Source organism: Mustela lutreola, chromosome 1 (genome assembly GCF_030435805.1).
Source record: "Mustela lutreola isolate mMusLut2 chromosome 1, mMusLut2.pri, whole genome shotgun sequence".
In the NCBI taxonomy this organism is placed as follows: domain Eukaryota; kingdom Metazoa; phylum Chordata; class Mammalia; order Carnivora; family Mustelidae; genus Mustela; species Mustela lutreola.
In genome coordinates this window covers 156,708,951-156,728,833 of record NC_081290.1, presented here as the reverse complement: position 1 = coordinate 156,728,833, position 19,883 = coordinate 156,708,951, and the positions used below count along the sequence as shown (strand labels likewise).

General features: G+C 42.2%; 1 long non-coding RNA gene across 2 annotated transcripts in view; it reads right to left on the bottom strand.

Moving 5' to 3' along the window:
- Positions 1-1,040: 1,040 nt before the first annotated feature.
- The window catches only part of LOC131833811 (uncharacterized), a 37,930-nt gene continuing 19,087 nt past the window's right edge, over positions 1,041-19,883 (bottom strand). Inside the window, exons 1-3 of one of the 2 annotated variants that reach the window (XR_009354643.1) lie at positions 14,312-14,567; positions 6,324-6,483; positions 1,041-1,173 (exon numbers count right to left, since the gene is read on the bottom strand). This is a non-coding gene — a long non-coding RNA (uncharacterized LOC131833811). Of the gene's footprint in view, positions 1,174-6,323; positions 6,484-14,311; positions 14,568-19,883 lie in introns of those variants that run through there. The other variant, XR_009354644.1, reaches the window with a different exon arrangement.

Below are 19,883 nucleotides of genomic sequence, written 5' to 3'. Positions count from 1 at the left end.
CTCAAAACTCCTTCCTTTTTGTTATCATGGAGGCTCCACTACATACCCATGATTGATTCAATCATTGCTTAGCCACTGGGCCACTGGTAATTGATTCAACTTCCAGCCCCTCTCCCTTCCCCAGAGGCTGAGGGTTAAGACTGAAAGTTTCCCTGGGCATCAGGGAAAGATCATGAGGCAGAAAGAGCTGAAGGGATTGAATTTGTGACCATGAACAACCAGGCTGATGGGCAACTCAGTGTCCCTTAATGGCTGGATAACATGGAGAACTTGCTTTTGTTTTTCTGTAAAGGAATGATGCTAAACCCTAGTGACTGGATTTGGCTCCCCCAAACACTTGGATTTTAGTATCTGAAAATTGAAGCTAACTAGAAAAATAGAATTCCTACTTATTATAGCTTTCATCTGCTGCTATCCATTTAAGAGGATTATTCCCAGTGTTAATTTCAAGTTCTTAATATAGTTTCACATCAGAGGTGGCTCACATAGCATCTCATCTCTCCCTTTTACTAATTCTACTGCAGATAAGTATTCCCTGGGCTACTCAGGCAAATCCTTGTAATCCTGGGCATGTGGTCCTTAAGTAACTAACCTCTCGCTGGAGAAAATACTACTCCTGGTCTTCATCACATTTCTATACTCTACCGAGTCTAGGTTTGGGCAATTTCCAGTTTTCTTGTGTCTGGAGACTTCAGCTGCCTGTAAGACTTCTGATTTTTCTTGTTTTCCTCTCATGCCTGCTGGGGAGGTTCTCACAGTTTTAAGTCTCTCTCTGGCTTGCTCTTGCTCTCTCTTTCCCCTCTCACCCTGGGAATTGAAGGTATGTGCTTCGCAGGCTCAGGAACATTGGCTTTTAGTGAGACCACAGTACGAAATAATAAATGAGATTTGAAACAATGTTAGAAGTGGGTGCGAGCCATGTTGTACGTTTCAAGACTGATATTCTTGCAGAAGCCATTGAGGAAGATGACGAAAGGCAAATGACTCACAGATGAGGGTGAAACAAAACCAATGAAACAAGGAAAACGAACAGACACAGATTTTAGAAATTTTTTAAAAACTTTTTTATTTATTTTTTTAAATAAACATATAAGAAATTTTTTTTTTAATTCCTCATTAGGTTTGATACCACTATATTTGGTTACTGGTATGTTTTCACTCGTGTCTTCTGACCTAAAAATGGGAAACAAAGAAGTTACTCCAAGGGACCAAAATTTCAATTTTGATGTGAGGCAGTTAGCTCATGGTAAGAGTCTAGTAGCCATTATACCTTCAGTCAATGCTCAGCTTCTTGGTACAGTGGGTGCTGCTGGGATCTCATTGCCTTATTCATGGCAACATGACATTCACTTCTATAACACTACATAGTTCCATTTCTAACCTGGCATGTAATGATCGTAAAATAAAATGAGTGAATAGGAGAATGACAGTACATAGCCCTGGTAACCCACTAATGCCCAATTCACTAGCCCAGATGTGCATAACTCTTGTAAACCAAAATGATACCCAAGATGACAAAGATATGAACAGAGAATTTCATAATTCTAGGTTGAAAATACCCAGCTAAGTGAAAACTCTGAAAAAATGGGTAAAATTCTTTATAAAAACTAAAAGCACAAGGAGTTATGTTTTAAAAAACAGCACTGGGTGTGGTGCATAAGCAATGAATCTTAGAACACTGAAAAAAAATTAAATTAAAACAAACAAACAACAACAAGAACAACCTAACTTTAGGGAACTAAAGTTTTCATGGAGCCAAACTACCACCTCACAGGTACACTTGCTAACTTACAAAGCAAAAAATGCATCTTCCTAGTGAGAAGAACTGTGTTTGCCATCACATTAACTCAGTAATCAAAGTTGATGTCCCCAACAGTGGGGCAACCAGGCTTAATGTACTGCTGATGTCACGCCCTATGAAGCAGGCACCCTCACTTATGGAATATTCTTCAAAATGTATAACCTGAATCTCATCAAGACTTCAGATCTAAGGGATAGGCAGAAGATGGGAGAGCAAAAGAATCAAAAGTCCAGAACTGGGGCATTCGATAAGACAACTGACCTTCAAAAAGTCAACATTGGGGGTGCCTGGGTGGCTCAGTGGGTTAAGCCTCTGCCTTCAGCTCAGGTCATGATCTCAGGGTCCTGGGATTGAGCGGGCCCCGCATCTGGCTCTCTCCTCAGCAGGGAGTCTGCTTCCTGCCCAACCCCACTGCCACCTGCCTCTCTGTCTACTTGTGATCTCTGTCTGTCAAATAAATAAAATCTTAAAAAAAAAAAAAGTCGGGGTGCCTGGGTGACTCAGTGGGTTAAAGCCTCTGCCTTCGGCTCAGTTCATGATCCCAGAGTCCTCGGATCGAGCCCCGCATCGGGCTCTCTGCTTAGCAGGGAGCCTGCTTCTTCCTCTCTCTCTGCCTGCTTCTCTGCCTACTTGTGATCTCTGTCTGTCAAATAAATAAATAAAATCTTAAAAAAAAAAAAATGTCAACAACTCTGTGAAAAGGTTTGTGTGTGCTATTCTAGTTAAAAAGACCAAAGACATAATAATTGTTGTATGTCCAATTTAAATATGGACCAGGTATTACATGATCCTAGGGAATTAATATTAATTTATTAAATCAGATATATTAGAATTTGGTTATGTAAAAAGATGTGCTTGGGGTGTTTAAAATAGTCCAACAACAACAGCAGAACATACAAAGCAAAGATGCGAAATGATTATAACTATTGATTAAAGGTATTGGGTCGTGAGTACGCATTGTACTATTTTTTTCTATTTCTCTGCATATTTGAACAATTTTATGATAAAAAAAACCTTACTTTTATTAGTCTGAAAGTTGGACATTTATACTAGTTTCTGTCCATCTATGTGAACCAGATAAACTTGCCAATTTCACTAAAACAATTAAAGTAAATGAATATATAGATACTAATCGTTTTTCAAAAACGTATTGTGTGGAGCACTTGCTGTGGTGCATAAACAATGAATCTTGGAACACTGAAAAAATAAAATTAAATTAAAAAATAAAAAATAGATAAAAATTAAAAAAAATAATAAAAAATTTAATAATACCTGCAGCCCTCACATGAAAAGTCATCTACTGGGGCACCTGGGTGGCTCAGTGGGTTAAAGCCTTTGCCTTTGGCTCAGGTCATGATCCCAGGATTTTGGGATTGAGCCCCACATCGGGCTCTCTGCTCAGCAGGGAGCCTGTTTCCTCCTTTCTCTCTGCCTGCCTCTCTGCCTACTTGTGGTCTCTGTCTGTCAAATAAATAAATAAAATATTTTTAAAAAAAGTCATCTACTGGCAACAACAAACAAAAAGACAACCATTTATTTATTTATTTGCCAGAGAGAAAGATCACAAGTAGGCAGAGAGGCAGGCAGAGAGAAAGGAGGAAGCAGGCTCCCCGCCGAGCAGAAAGCCCTAGGCGGGGCTCAATCCCAGGATCCAGAGACCATGATCTGAGCCGAAGGCAGCCGCTTAACTCACTGAGCCACCCAGGCACCCCACAAAAGGCAGTAATTTAAACTAACCACATCACTTTTCCTTTAGTTAACTTTATCTTATAGGAAAAAACCCAAAAACTTGAAATGGCAACAGTGTCTGGTTTTTATATAAGTTAAAATCAGTGGAATTGATGATTTATTGTTCTTGTTAATGAATGACTTTTAAGTAGATGGTTTAAAAGTGAAAACAAGCTGAGGGTTTTGGAGGGGTTTGGGGGTTTGGCTGAGCCTGGTGGTGGGTAGTAAGGAGGGCATGTATTGCATGGAGCACTGGGTGTGATGCATAAACAATGAATTTTGGAACACTGAAAAGAAATTAAATTAAATTAAATTTTTTAAAAAGTGAAAACAAGCTTGCTCATCACAGAGCATCCATTGTAATCAACTTTTCAGTAAGAGTTAGTTGAAGCATAGAGAGTACCTGTCAGTAAAAAGAGAGCCAGACTTCAGGAAATGCCCGTAATTTAGAAATAACTGGAAGCTGTGCTTGTTTGCATATTAACTAAATAATTTAGTCCTCATATATATTTTAACTGGCCTACTTTTGTATCTGAATGTATGTACAGAATATGCAAATTAAATAAAACATTCATATTTCCCTGCATACATTTGACTTACATTATCCTGATTGTGTAGTCAAATGGCCATTTATAACATTGCTAAAATCCATTCCCTGTAATAATAAGGTGATCAGCGACTGGCATAATGAAAACGGCACAGGATTGGTATTATAACACATACGTAGTAGCACACTTACGGGCATGTATACTAATACTACAGAAATACCTGTTGGACTCAAGGCAAGTGTTTTTGGGCTTTCATTTCCTTATTTAAATATGCAATGGTTAGAACAGATTAAAGGCCCTTAACTTGGGTTGGAAGGATCGTGGATCCCCTGAAATTAAAATATTTATGTATAGAAGCATTTTTGTGAGGAGACATAGGATGGGGTAGATTGGGTATATGAATTACGGTACCTCTCGCCTAAAGGTATTTCCTGTTTCCCTGACCATTGATCTGAAGTGGCCTTGTGACTTGCTCAGACCCGTTAGAATGAGACAAAAGTGATGTTATATGGCTTCCAGCCTCGATCTTGCAGCTTCTGCTGTGGGGGGGGGGGCACTCCGAATACTGCCCTCACTATGTAAATTAGCATCTGCTCTTCCTAGGGAGACACGTGGCTCAGCTGACAGCCAGCAACAGCCACCAAACATGTGTCTAAGGCCATCTTGGGCCATCTAGCTCAAGTTAAGCTATACATGACAAAAGCCACCTGAGTGATCGCAGACAAAACCAGCAGGAGAACCACCCAGAGGGACACATCAAAACAGCTGAATTGTGAATGAGTTAACAGTAGTTATTTGGAGCCACTAAGTTTTGGAATAGTTTGTTTTACTATAATATCCAACTATTTCAAAAGTGTATTTAACTATTATCTAACTCTGAAGGGTTGCAAACTTCTGAATTCAAATTATTTAAAATTTTACCATGCCTTGTGTCTGGTCTTTTCATGAACTATGTGATAGGGAGGATTTTTAAAAATTTAAATTCAATTAGCCAACATATATATAGTACATCATTAGTTTCTGAGGTAGTGTTCAACGATTCATTAGTTGCGTATAATGCCCAGTGCTCATCACATCATGTGCCCTCCTTAATGCCCGTCACCCAGCTGCCCCACTCCTCCACCCATGTCTCCTTCTACAACCCTCAGTTTATTTCCCAGAGTCAAGAGTCTGTCATGGTTTGTCTCCCTTTCTGATTTCTTCCCATTCAGTTTTATGGGTAGGATTTAACTTGGCAAGTCTTACATTCAAACTGCCCGTAAAAGTAAATTCTAGGATTTTTGAACTAAAGAATCAACAGGACTTTGAATCTAATTTTTCTACTTTCCTCTTGAAAAAATGAGTGGTTCAGTGGTTTAAGCCTCTGCCTTCAGTTCCGAAAATGATCCCAGGGTACTGGGATGAAGCCCCACATGGGGCTCCCTGCTCTACGGGGAGATCCCCCTGCTTATGCATGCGCGCTCTCTCTCTCTCTTTCTCTCTGTTAAATAAATAAATAAAATCTTTTTAAAAAATGTGGGACAGCGTTCAGGTACTTCTTTCATTTTTCATATGTCTTTTCCTTTTCTTTTTTTTCTTTCTTTTTCTTTTTTTTCATTCTCCATATTTTTTTAAAGATGAAAGCCATTTCATTTGAAAATTCTGATAATATTCTGGTCTGTTATTTCCAGTGTTTGAATTTATTTAGGACAGCTGGCATTTGCTCCTAAGTGGTCTTATTTCTCAATTCCTGCTTCCCAAACTTTGTCCTGCCCTTCCTCATCTAAAGAGTAAAAATGGAGTCTGAGGGTGTAGCCACCTTGTCTTTTCACCATTGACATAACCTCCACCTAACATCAGCACAGCCCTGCGTGGATTCTATGCTTGCTAGCTTTTTTTCAAACAGCCCTCTTCATCATCCAGAATGTTATCCTGGATTTAATCTTTCTGACTTTTTCATATATTCCTGACCGAGTTTTTGCATCCATGCTTGTTTTTCTAACTCATCTTTCACATTTTACATATACCATTTAAAAATATATCTGCTCTCAGCAGACGGCTTCCTGCACGAAGACACTAAATCTTTTTGGCTACCTCCTTCCTTTTTCTCTTCGTCTCCCCACCCCCTCTCTGTCTAGGACCATTTACAATAGCAGCATCCAAATTTTATTTTGAGGACTCTCCCCTGCTTCTTTTTGGAATCTCAGATGGGGCAGTCAAAGTCAAGCTTTTATAATTTCCTGAGATATTTTAAAACTCCAACTAACCAAGTGTGTGTCTGGCAGTGACCACATCCCTCTGGAATTTTCTGATGGCCAGGTGGCTCTCTTCCAGGATTCCTGTCACTTCTGATTTTCCATGCAAGGCCTCCGAGTTGGCCAGAATTAGAAGCAGGGTGTTAATCCTCTTCATCACTTCCTCTCCCTTCTGAAAGATGAAATTATCATGTGGGTTAGTGATTCTCAACCTGGCTGCACGTTCAAATCACTTGGAAGCACTTAAAAAAGAAGTCTGGGGGCCTACCCTGAGAGAGTCTGCTTTAATTAGAAGGGTGGGGCCTGCTTATCTATCCATCTATCTACTTTTTTTTTTTTTTTAAATTCTGGGATTATTCTAATGTGCAGCCAGGACTGAGAACCCTAAGTGAGGCAAATTGTGGATTTATCAGATGTTCTGAGTTTAGAAATTGAGACATCTGGCAAATGCCTGGAGAGTGGAAGCTCCCATCATTAAGATTCTGGATGCTTTTCTTCTCTAGTCCATTAAGTTTTAACACAGGCAATCTAGTTCTAGCGTGTCTAAACAGGATAATGACAACCAGAACCATGATATTACTTTCTGATTGTTGATATTAATCTCAACACAGCTCTAACATCTTTAAACAAGATGAAGCTCCACAGCAAAAGGTCCTTTGAAAAGTTCAGAAGACAGTTTGGGCCATTAGCTTTTCTGAAATCGCAAATGAAGATGAACTAACTACGTTGCCCTTGATGGTTTCCCTAATTAATTAAGAGAGTCACTTGACAAAGAAAGTATACTTAAAATGACAAAATGAAACACAATTTCTTTTCTCCTTCTTTGGTCAGTTTTCAAGATGCCAATCCTCAGTTAGTCAAAAGACAATTGAGATGTCAAATACATTAGGTTTTTTGAAAAATCTCCCCTTACCACACATCACACACAGTGCGCATTTGGGCTTTTTTACGTCTTCAATTCTAATTGTTAATTAGGATTTCCGAGTGTGCAAGTGCAATTTTCCATGGAGCGGACTATTCTTTCACCACGGAAATAGCTTTGTTTCTGGTTAGTGGCAGAGCTGACTTTAGTGTCATTCTCAGGGGTAGGCTAAATGTCAGCCAAACTGGGACGTTTAAGAGTGAGCAACAAATCAGCCCCGAGGCTGCGTGACTTGAGCGAGCATCTCCTCAGAGGTCCTACCGATGGCACAGTTGCATCCTGGCAACGACCGCACACGCGGGGAGTGCACAAGCCTGATTGCGCAACTTGGTAGACTGGGCCTGGCACTCTGGGCATGCGCGGGAATTCAGCGTTTCCGGAATGAGAGGTGACCGTGGGAGAACATGAGGATGCGATTTTCCTTAATGCTTGCTCAAGAAATAAAAGCCATGGGGTGTCCTAAAACTCTAGCTCTAATCTGTTCTGAGTTAGCTGTGTAGAAACTGCTATCTGGGGACAGTGGAGGTCCAGAGGTATGTTCTATAGCAATCTAAAGACAGATAGACAACAGAAAGGGTAAGCCACATTCTCATGCTGAAACACCGCAACTGCTTTCAATTAAGCAGGCCCCTTTGGAATCACATGCATTTCGTCAATAATTCAGTTTTGCAAATGTTTGGCAATATAGTTTCATCTGACAAATTCTCAATAACGTATTTTTCCACTTTCTAAAGAAAGGCACATGTAGAAAAGGTGTCGAGTAACGTTAACGAGCGCGTTTCGAGACCGTGGATGCTAAGAAAACTAGTGTTGTTCCCTCTCCAATTCTAACTCATGCCATCTTGAGCCAGGATTATAGAAATCTAAGAACAATTCATGAGAAGATGGTGGAATGAAACAGAATGCCTGCCAAAAGGAGACAGAACTAACAGCGGAGTGAACGCAACTAAAGCAGGATATCCTAAGATTGGTGGGTTTAACTCCAAGAGTTACTTTCATGTCTCTTTCATTTTACTGAGATAGATGACACCTAACACGCACACACACATATTTCATCACCCATGCTGCAATATCGACGCTGAAAACAATGTATACCCTGCAAATTGCATATTCATGCACCAGTGTTTACAGAAGCTTAGAAAACAATCCAGTTACATTTCTGCTCCTACCAGAATTGTGCAATCTCTCTAAACAACTCTGTTGACTTTCCTGGAGGAAAGAGAAGAGTCCCAGTGCTTCAAATTAAGGTTCACATATTAGCAGAGGACTTACTGGTTATGACTGATGGAAAACAGATTGGGTATTCTTTCAATTAGAAGTAAGTACATTCATTTTATAAATGGTTTGCCTCAGGAAAGCAGGCACGTTCAGACCTCAGGTGTACATTGTTTACTCCTTCCACTCCTTCCATAGAAATGTAGTAAAAACCACACCTAGTACTTCGAATGTTTTGGTTTTGCAAGCAACACTATCTCCAGATTTCATCCTAAACTAATTGGCTGCTTTGGTACAGTTCAACGAGAACTGCATAAAGGACCAGGATCAAAAGAAGACAGTCTACCTCTTCACTTGAAGGGAGTCAGTGTGAATTAATTTAAGATGTCAGACTTGATTTCTTTAAAACAGGCTTGAAAAACAATACTGTTTGGTTAAGAAAGAGGTTAATGAGGAAAATGTAATCCCCACTTGAATGTCATTGGAATGCAAAGCCACATTTATTTGCATGTGTGGTATCTGTAAAAGGTCCAAGGAATTTTGTTTTTGGTGTTTTGAATTGTTTATAATGTATTCTTTTTTTATTCCATCTACTAACAATTCCCAGAAATGATGGAAATCAAAAGTTGGAAAAATATAAATGTATTTGGCTTCTAAGAAAATTACCAGTTGCAACATCAGCTCCAGCCACACTTCATAAAGCAGGTGATTATGGGGACAATAAAGAAAAATGTTATTAAATCAGTTAAAAAAAGAAAATCCTCGAATCTTGCCAATTCTGTGATAGCGCCTTAAAGTCTGACACTCCAAAACAGTCCATGCCAAAATTTGCAACAAAATTTCACTAATACTGATGCCCATTTGCAAGGATGTAGTTTAGACAGTTCAGGCTGCAGGGCACAAAACACACTGGCTAATTTCTTTGACCTTGTTGTGTTTTATTACAGCATTTACCAAAGTGTCAAATAAAACAAATCTATTATTTTAAAATCAACATTCGAAAGGTCACTGACTTTTCAATGGGCAGTTTTTCATCACACTTTCAGATTATTTTCTTGCACATTTCAGGGTCGGAATCTGCTTCATTAAGAACACTGTGTTTCAAAACAAGTCTTTTTCCCTCAGGCCCAGCAGCCAGAGCAGAGCACTGTGCTGGGAGCCACAGGCCATCAATTAACAATGAGCCAGTTCCTTGGAGCAAGGGATGTCTTGACAGAAAGTCAGTCTTACTAACCTTCAAGCCTTGGTTCTCATTTGCCATGGAGCTGCTTTCCTATCGCAGCTGTGTGCTACTAAATCACCTCTATTTAATGTAACCGTTAGGATTACCATTATCTAAACTTCTTTCAATGCCTTGATCTGTCACTTGGATGTTTCCCCTGGCTTTCAAATATGCAAGAATAAAAATGAGATAAAAATTAACATCTTTATGGCTCTCCTGGTATTTCTATTTCTGGCAAATTCTTTTAGATACGTGGAGTGATAAAATTCTACAGTAACAAAATCCCTTCAGAAACCTCTAGTTCCCTTGCCTAATGTTTTCCTTTGGAGCATCTCCTCCAGACCCTGTGGGGGAGGAAGGGCGATTTGATTGGTGTCCTGGCCTTTGGGACCAAACTCTGGCCAGGACAAGATCTGTGATCTATTAGGTTTCTAGAATGCCAATTACTTCACAGAAGTAAATTAACAAGTCCGGAATTCATATAAAAACATAAGTTTTAGCAACATGTCCACTCTGGATTCTGACAGCCCTGCTCCACTTTCTTTGCTCAGGGGCCTCAGGCTGAAATCATCTGTATATATCACCATCATTGCTGACATGCGGACCAAAGACAGTCATTTCTACTCAGACATCATTGGTTATGGCCAGTCTCACGTGACCACTGCTGCAAGCCGGAGTGGGGATGTGCGTGCCTCCTGCAGGGGGCAGTACCATGCGTTTGTGAACAAGGTCACAGTGACCAGAACAATCGGTTCCTTCTGGACAAAAATTAATTAAGTGACATATATTTGGTGTCGTCCCTGCTCCGGAAGAATTGATGAGTCAATGAATCAGCTCCTGCAAGTGCAAGGCCCTAAGCTAGGGTTTAGGCAACAAGGTGAGCAAAGGGGACAGCCCTACTCCCTAGGCTGTAGCAGAAATTTGCAACATCCACTCAAGTCCTAGATCACACGGAGTGAAGCTGATTTGCCCAAGTAACTCATCATTCATTCTCAGGCTGGAAATAGAAAAGTCACTATCTTCCGTTAAATCGGTGATAACCTCATCATGGAGTGAGTGCCCAGATATAGCACAGGACAGTAAAAATCAAATATCAAAATGGGCAGAGCAGACAGTCACTGAGCCTTAGTAAAAATGTTTGCCTGAATGCTCCAAAAATTGCTCTTTTTCCTGCTTTGCTGTGAAAATCAGAAGGGGGTGCCAGCAGAAGTGAGGCTTTCCTGCGAGAGGCAGAACAAGATGACAGCGATTCAGCATGCTCATCTCTTCGCCCTCCCCGATTTCTGGATGGCAGGCAGGCTCGATGGGATCTGGCTTGGTGCACCCAAGTTGCTACCAGCTGTGGACAGTCATCTCACCACCTGCAGGGTCTCTACTACCCTCTCTGCCCACACTAATCCTGACCTCGGATACAAAGCTCCCAAACAACCTCGTTCCTTGGATCAGTCAGGGCTTAATACAGGAAACAGAAGACAATCTAGATCTTCCGAGCTCAGAGGGATTTAATGCAAGTTATCGAGTGGAAGGGTTGGAGGAATAGAGTCGGGGGAAGCCGTCAGAGCCCCCACAACCACAAGGCTGGTGACTAGACAGTGGACCATGGAATGCAGCCACTGACCACACTCATGCCTTCCAGAGTCTTCTTGTGCATCCACAAGCTAAAGGAAGAGAGCGTGCTTGTCTTTTTGACCTTTTAATCCTATGTGATTGCATTTCATTTTCAGAACCTTGAATTCTAGCTGCAAAGGTGACTAGGAATTGGATTTTACGCTCCTAGGCCCCATATTACAAGGAGGTAGAGAAACTTCGGAGTGGCTACATAGTGCCTACGATCGCATAGGCAGTAACCAGCAGTCCTATGGGGACTCTACAGTGAATCACTTTACTTCGTGGTCTGTCCAAGAATAAGGTTCCCTGAACCCATACTCTCCTGAGTCCCCCACAAGATGTAGCATCCCCAAACTAACCACTGAGAGTGGCGTTGTTGCTGGACTCAGTCTCCTCTAGATCGGATCCCCTGGCAGCCTTGGGTGTTGGGGGATTGGCTTGTGGTAGGGTGTGGGGTTCATGGAATTAAGATGCCATTAGGGTCCAAAATTCAGGAGTGTTTTCCTCTTGCCCTGCTGGTCACCTTTCTACTCCACACCCTTCTCAGAATTTCATGGAGCAGTGGTTCTCAGGGTCTGGTCCTGGGGCAGCAGCAGCATCACTTGTGAACTTGCTAGAAAAGCAAATTCTCAAGCCCCACCCTAGACCTGGTAAATCAAAACTTGGTGTGGCACCCAGCCATGGGTGGTTTAACAAGCCTCTCAGGTGACTCTGATGCGTGCTAAGGTTTGAGAACAACTCCTATAGGGACATTCAGACATTTCTGAAACAACAACAAATGGAAAACAATGGCTGCTTGATTACTAGAGGCAAAAATGGCATATGTCTCAGCACAGAGCTCTAGTCAAGCTGCATGGAGCATGTGGTAGATCCATCTACTCTGAAGTCCAAACCAACATCTCCTTTCCCTCTGGCTGACCATGGATGCAGGAACCCAAAGCCATGACCAGCAGGTTTCCAGGTGAATAGAGAATAGGAAGGCCACACCCAAGCTGGATCTTGGCTCAGCTAACTAGCCCTGGTATTTGGAGTGAGAAAGGGATGTCAACCCTTAGAGGTCATCCCTTAGGGCAGGCTGAACCTAGTAGGTCCACTTACCAGGAACTGGAAGAAAGAGCCAAAGGGAGCCATTGCCTTTAAATACAACATGACCTGGCTTCTAGTCAATATGGCCCAATCTGCGCCCCAAACCAGGGAGAGTAAGTAATACCAGCTCCTCTTCAACACTAAGACTGGGAAGAAATGGAAGGATACTTAACCCCTTCCCTCCCCCCAGATCAATCATTGAGTTCCTAACTCGCTTCTCCTGGTTCAAGGTTATTCTACTTGCTCCTGTTAAGATCATGTGTCCCCTTACCAAAGCATGTGACTCCAGTCACCCCTCTGGTAGACGGACCATCCTCCCACAACCGCTTAGAATAAGGAGGCTAATGCTTTGTTTGGTCTTTGCTCCAGGGTTCCTGTAATAATCTTCCTTTCTGAGGCCAGGGCTCTCTGTCTTTCTTTCTTGCTGGTCTTTTCCCTGGGGCCCTAAGCCTGAGATCTCTTTTTTATCCAGTGTAACCTTCAAAATCAGAAAAGGACCCACCATGATGAGATTTTAAAACTGAATACCCTTGGTGGGGGGCAGGGGGAGGTGGCGGCAAGGTGATGGCTCAGTCAAGTACAGCATGTGACTCTTGATTGCCCAGTTGTGAGTTCAGCTCCACATTGGGTTTAGAGATTATTTTAAAAATAAAATAAAATAAATGTTTAATTAAAAACCACAGCTTTCAAACTCCTTTTCTTTTTATTTATTTATTTATTTGACAAGGGGAGAGAGAGAGAGAGAGAGAGCACAAGTAGGCAAAGAGGCAGGCAAAGAGAGAGGGGGAAGCAGGCTCCCTGCTGAACAGAAAGCCTGATGAGGGGCTGGATCCCAGGATCCTGAGATCATGAGCTCAGCCAAAGTCAAAGGCTTAACTCACTGAGTCACCCAGATGCCCTTCAGACTCCTTTTCAAATGTAAACCATGATAAGAAAGACATTTTACCCTGTGATCCAGGACAGATGTATACAAAAATGGGGAGGAAAAAAAAAAAAAAAGACGTGTGAAAGAGCATTTATTCTTAAATCCTTCTGATATTTTTCATTATTTTCTATTTCATTAAAAAAAAAAAAAATACTGCTCCAATCCCAGAGGGTCGATTTCATGGGTTACTAACGGTTGGCAACCTGCAGTTTAAGAAACACTGCCACGGAGCACATGCTGCAATAAACACACCACCAGCACCATATAAAAAGCAGCATTAATAGCACACTGTCATCATTACTGATGTTGCTGAGTGCTCTATGTGTCCGTATGGATGTTACTGTCATTTCAATTAAAATCTTAAAATTGCTATAGGCCATAATACCAACTCTACTCTCAGTGCTCCAGGGAATTAAACAACAACAACAACAACAACAACAACAAAACCCCTTTCTTTGACTGAATTCATCTTCAAATTCGATGATGATTTGCAACAGCAGCACATGCTATGGCTAAATTTTCAGTTACCAGATTAATAGGTATTTTGTAAGTTTCAACAAACATCTTTTATTCAGTGACGTTTGGTTTAGATCAAGTAAATCGATATGCTCATATAATGGAGTTTCTCCCTTCTTCCTGTTAAATAACAGTAGTTCAAAGACTGGAAACATTTCAAGGATAAAAAATGGGGTTTGAAAATTGAAACGTGTGCCTTCCATAATAGATTCAGACCCTCAGCTGTCACAGGAGGGAACCTCAAAGCCCTCTGTTCACAGCTGGGAGGATTTCTACTTTTTTTTTTTTTTTTTAAATAAACACGCACCTACTCTGTTATAGGAGTAGGTAGGCCATCACACACGACCCCTCGAGACCTGCTCCTGCACCCACGGCTCTGCGCACACCCAGGCGCGAGCGCCCTCCCGGCCCCACGCGTCATCTGCCGCACAGACAGATACAGGATGCCGGCAGATTGGAACCGGCCTTAACCTCTCCTCGCTCTCCTTCCCCAAATCAAAACCCACCGTTAACACCGCGAAGAGCCAGGAAACCTCTTGGCTTTAATTATTTCCGTTCCCCAAGCTCCATGTGGCACACAGGACACCTCGTTTCCCTTTGGGCTTGCCGTCATCCTGCGAGGCGCACGAAGAAGAGAAAAGCACATGTTCCTTTCTGCAGAGCGGAGGGCGCAGAGCGAAAGGCGCAGAGCGAAAGCGCCCGTCTGGGGCCGGGCTCTTCCTCCATCTCTCCTCCCCACTCGGCGCGGGCCGTAGGATCCGCCGGCTCTCGCAGGGGTTGAGAGTTGGCGCCACCTGGCTTTTTAAAGAAGAACCGGATCGGCAGGCGGCTGAGGTCGAAGAAGACGCGCCGCGCTCCTCAGCACCGCGGGCCTGGGCGGTGTTTAGCAAGCCCTGGGGCGCTCTGCACTTCAAAGCCCCCGGGGCAGCCGAGCAGCTGGCAAGTGCGCGCTGCGGAAGGAGAGGCAATTACCCTGCCCGAAACTGATGTGAGAATCGCGGATTCCACACTTAAGGCCGGTCCAATGTACAGAAATAACTGTGGCAACTCAAAGCATTAGACATAAGCACGGCTCAGTTTACACCTTGGTCAGCTCTGGCTCATTTGCAGCAAGCACTTACTCTTTGCAAACTTCCTACGGCGACCGTGGAAAAAGAAGACAGGAGAAAGGGCATCCGAGGGTTCTGATCTCCACCCGGTTGCGACACTGGAAAGAGGGCAGGTTGTTAAAGGAATCTTCCGTGTCCCCGTTTGTTCACATGCAAAACGAGGAAAACAACGCCATCCATCACTGCTCCAAGTGACCCATGTAAAAATAAAATGAAAAGCTAGCGGGAAAGTGTTTCAATGTTACCGTTGGAGTAGGAAGGTACAATAATAGCCGTAGTAAAAATAGTAATGGGCTGTAATTACCCGTTCAGTGCTCTATAAATTTGCACTGTTTGTGTATGTGTGTTTGGATATAATGATTCCACAGAATGGTTGCTAATTGGAGGACACTGGTACAAACTGCTTTATCCAGAACCTGGACTAGTTATCAAAAGTATTTATCCACCTATTGAACAAGTCTTTTAAAGGTTAGAATCTAGAGAAAGGTATGTTTGGAAAGTGTTTGTAAAGGTTCTGCAAAACTGTATGATTTTCCATGTAACCATGCAGGTAAACAAATACAGACATATGGATGCATACAATAGGTGCACATTAAGTGCACAAATGAAAACATATACATGCATCGGAAATGTGAATCTGTACTTATATAACAACGACTGAAGTACAGCACTACACAGTTTACAGAAGACTTGCATTCACTTTTCATTTAATCCTCACAATATTAGGGGGATATTCTTAGTCCCCATCTGAGGCTGAGGCTCAGAAAAATAACTTCCCCCAATTTTGATGATATGAAGCTACAGAACCAGTCATTTATTTTAATTCTGGGTCATTCTTATATTCAGCAAACATGTGATAAACACCTACTCTGGGCCAGGCATGAAAGCCTTGTGGCCACAAAGATTAAAGATTTATTCCACTGCCCTCAAGGAACTAACACCTAGTGGAGAAGAGAAAGCAATTATAATCCTATAAAACTCTGTAAAACTCAGGAGAAAAACTCTGTGATCAGCCTGAGGCTTGGTGAAGGCTTCCAAGAAGAGAACACACAGGCTGAATCTTGAAGGGCAAGCAGCAGGAGTCTGATGAAGGAGGGAGCTGGGTACCAGGCAAAAGACAACATGTGCAAAGCATGAAGGCAAAACAAAAAACAAAACAAAACAAAAAACCTACAAAGAAACTCAGTGTAGTTCAATAGAGCCAGGGCTTCGCAGGTGTGAAGGGGAAGTGGTGAGAAAGGAGGCTATAAAGAGCATTATACACTCAGCATTTGGGTTTTCCTGCTGTGTATGGGGAATGCATAAAAGATTTAAAGTAGAGCAATGACATGATCAAATTGCATTGCATAAAGATCACTCCCGCTGCTGTGAGGACAGACTGGAGAGTATAATGTAGGGGAAATGATGGAATGAGAACACGCAAAACTCGATGTTTGTCGTTACTAGGTAGGAGGTCCTGTGTGGATTTGAGCTATTCAGGAGCACCTGGTGACAGGTCCCAGGTCACTGGCCTGAGCTCCTGACTGGTGGTGGTGTGGTCACGGAGATTAGGAGAACAGACTCTGAGTGTGCAGCAGGAACTAGAAATCCAATCTGTTTTGAGCATAGTGGGTCTTACAAATCGATGCCCATCTACATGTAAATGACCTCCAGTATGGGGATGGATAGGTCTAGCAAGCCCAGAAAAGGTCTGAACTGTAGACAAATATGTCCTTACCACCAAATGAAATCATAAAATGGTTAATAATAATTGCTAAAATGCACTGAGTACTTGCTATATATCTGGCACCAGGGAAAGCACTTTTAGTAGATTTTCTCATTTAATCTCCATCATGACCTCAGGAAGTCAGTATTATAATTATAACTCAGGGAGAGGTTTTCATATAAGCAAAGGCCCAAAGCAGGATCCTGAGGATGATGTTAAGAGGATCTCTTTCTATAATACTGCACAGCTATAGCCATAAAGAACAATTTACATTACCAGCAAATTTATTTATTAATTAAATATTTTATTCATTTATTTTTTTATTTGTTAGAGGGAGAGAGGGCACAAGCAGGGAGTACAGCAGGCAGAAGGAGAAGCCGAGCAAGGAGTCCAATGTGAGACTCGATCCCAGAACCCTGGAATCACACACCCAGCTGAAGGCAGAGGCTTAACCATCAGAGCTACCCAGGTGTCCCTATCAGCCAGATTTAAACACAAGAGGCAACATGCCAACTTCCAGTTGGCTGAATTTTCAGCTCCATCCTTTCTCTGCATGCCTAGGACAACATCCTAGAGAGGCTGTCTGGGCTGGGCAAACCAATTCCACATGCCTAAGTCCCTGCTCAGGGAGAGCCCCTCAAACCTGGTGCTATGTGGGGTTCTTTTAGCCCTCAAGGCATCAAGATCCCAAGCAGGAAGGTGATGGAGAAAAAGTCAGTTTCAGTGCAGAGAAGCTTCCTGTCTCACTCCATACCCAGGGAAAACACATCACAACTGTTCCTTGAAACACACTGGATTCCAACCAGGCAGCATCAGGCTAGTCAAGGTCAACCAGGGCTAGGTGGACAGGAGGGAGAAAGTGCCCTAGACTTGATTTTTCAATGTGGCAGACAGTCCCCAAGTCATTTTATCATCAAGAAGGTGCTCTCCCCAAACAAGCAAGAACAGTTTCATCATCTTATTCTTAATGTTGGATAATTTGTTAGCTCCTCCTGCAACTCACCCCAGACACTGATAATTTGGGAGTTTGTTGTGTGAGGGAAAAGGATCAGTTGAATATAAATATGAACATTAGCCTTATTCTATTATTTTGCTTATTAAATTTGACTAGGGTTTATGTTGGAGCTGAGACTCTAAAAATAAGTTAAGACCAGCTCCTATACTCATTAGAGGAACCCTAACCTTTGTCTCAATGGGCCTTGAGAGCTCAAAGTCTCCTGCAACAGAGCTGATCAACTTAAAGAACCACTGCCCAAGTAAAATGGTACTGACTTCCAGTTCTGCTTTAAATTCACTGTCCTGAACCCAAAACTATTACGTTCTAGCTAAGTTATTCCTGGTTTGAATGAGAAAGTGGGGGCAAGGAATGTGGATAAATGCGTAGTAGAAGGAAGCATCCTAAAGAATTGACCCATGCTTGAAGGCGGCCAGCAGCAGAGCTGGATGGCACAGTCAGTAGAGCATGCAACTCTTGATCTCAGGGTTGTGAGTGTGAGGCCCACTTTGGGAGCAGGGATTGCATAAAAATAAGAAATTTTTAAAAAATCTTAAAAAAATTTTTTTTAAGAACCTAGTTGATCCATGCTCATTTAAACCTGTCATGGAGACTGGTGGACACCCCTCCCCCCCATTTGCAATAACTTTCTTCAGGAAGTAGGAACTCTCTTCCTGAGCAGGAAGCTAACTTGAGCTCTCCAGCTGTACAATATCAGCATGGGGAAATCAGCTCTCGGCTCCAGAATGAAGGGGCAGAAGCATCTCTAAAGCACTTTGCCAGTTTAATATTCACTCAGTACTAATACAAGAATAAGAAGGGTTCTAGTGTTGACTCTTGTTTTTCCATCTGGACTGGGGAAGGTGTTCACTGTATGTTGATACATCAGAGATACAAGAATTGGATTTATGAACAGATCACCTAGATTAAAAATTAATATATATGTGTATATATTATTGACACATAATACACACATACACGTGTGAGTGTGTATGTATATATACATATACATACACATACATGACAGAGAGAGAGAAATAGATCCAGCAAAATTGATTGGTCAAGATATGCAGCAGGTTGATGGTAAAGCCAAGTCTAAAGTCCAGATTTTTGAACTACTTGTCAAGTAATGTGCCCACTGCTCTCTCTGTATAAGTCGTATAAGGCATCAGAACGCTGGAAGATACAATAAGATTCATGTTTAATCAGCTCCATGTGCGATGTATTTCCTTCCCCCACCATCATTAATATTGCATTAGAAAAAGCTGAAGTTCTGGCGACAGCATGCTTCTTCTTTTAAATGGGAGCCCCAAGAATTTACCCCTGCTTTTAATACTTACCCTACATGTAAATATGCAGAAGGAGAATATCATTTTTCAGAGGTGATGATAGGAATCCATTTAATAGGAGAAGCTAAAAAGGAAGAAATTATCCAGCTTGTCCTTCCCTTGAGGGTAATGTGAGGTAGTGTGTGCCCTAAACTGTGTGCCCTAAACAAGTAACTACCTTTCTGGGTCTCAGTTCATCTTCAGAGAAATTCAGAAGTTGAACTAGATCAGATGAATAACCCTGACATTCTGAGATTTCTTCTCATCAGATGAATAACCCTGACATTCTGAGATTTCTTCTCGAGAAATTCCTGAAGAAAACTGCCTGATCTTTCAGCCAGCTGTTTCCTGCCTCTCTCTGCTAAATAAATAAGAAAAAACCTGGATTAGAGGTCTACGTAGTAGTAATAGCAGCAGCAGCAGCAGCAGCAGCAGCAGCAGCAGTAGTAATAGCAGCAAGTTAAAGAAGAAAAGGAACTTTGCAACTAACTCTTGCTTAGACTGAAGTTAAAAAAAAAAAAAAAAAAGCAGTTTGAAGGCTATTGCCTTCACTTAGTACATTTAACATTCGTTCAATAAATATTTAAGTGCCCCCTATTTGAGCAATGTACTAAGGCCTGGGGATTCAGCCAGTGTAACTTGACCGCATTAAGGGAGCACTAACAGGAAAACGTGCTTTTTCAGATATAATGCCAAAAGCGACCTACAGCCTCTGAATCTGATAAGGCCTCACTCTGCACGGCCAGCTCTGGGTCCTGGGCGAGTCAAGGCCTCCCCAGCCTGGCTCCTGCAGCCGGCCGGCCCATCTTCAAGGTTCCCGTCCTGGGCTACATTCAGTTCCTGAAAGGCTTCATTGATCGCCTCGGCAGAGCCGCCAACTGCCTCCTGTAAACGCTACACGTCCTAGGTAACCCGAGCCCGCGGCTCCCTCCCATTCGGGGA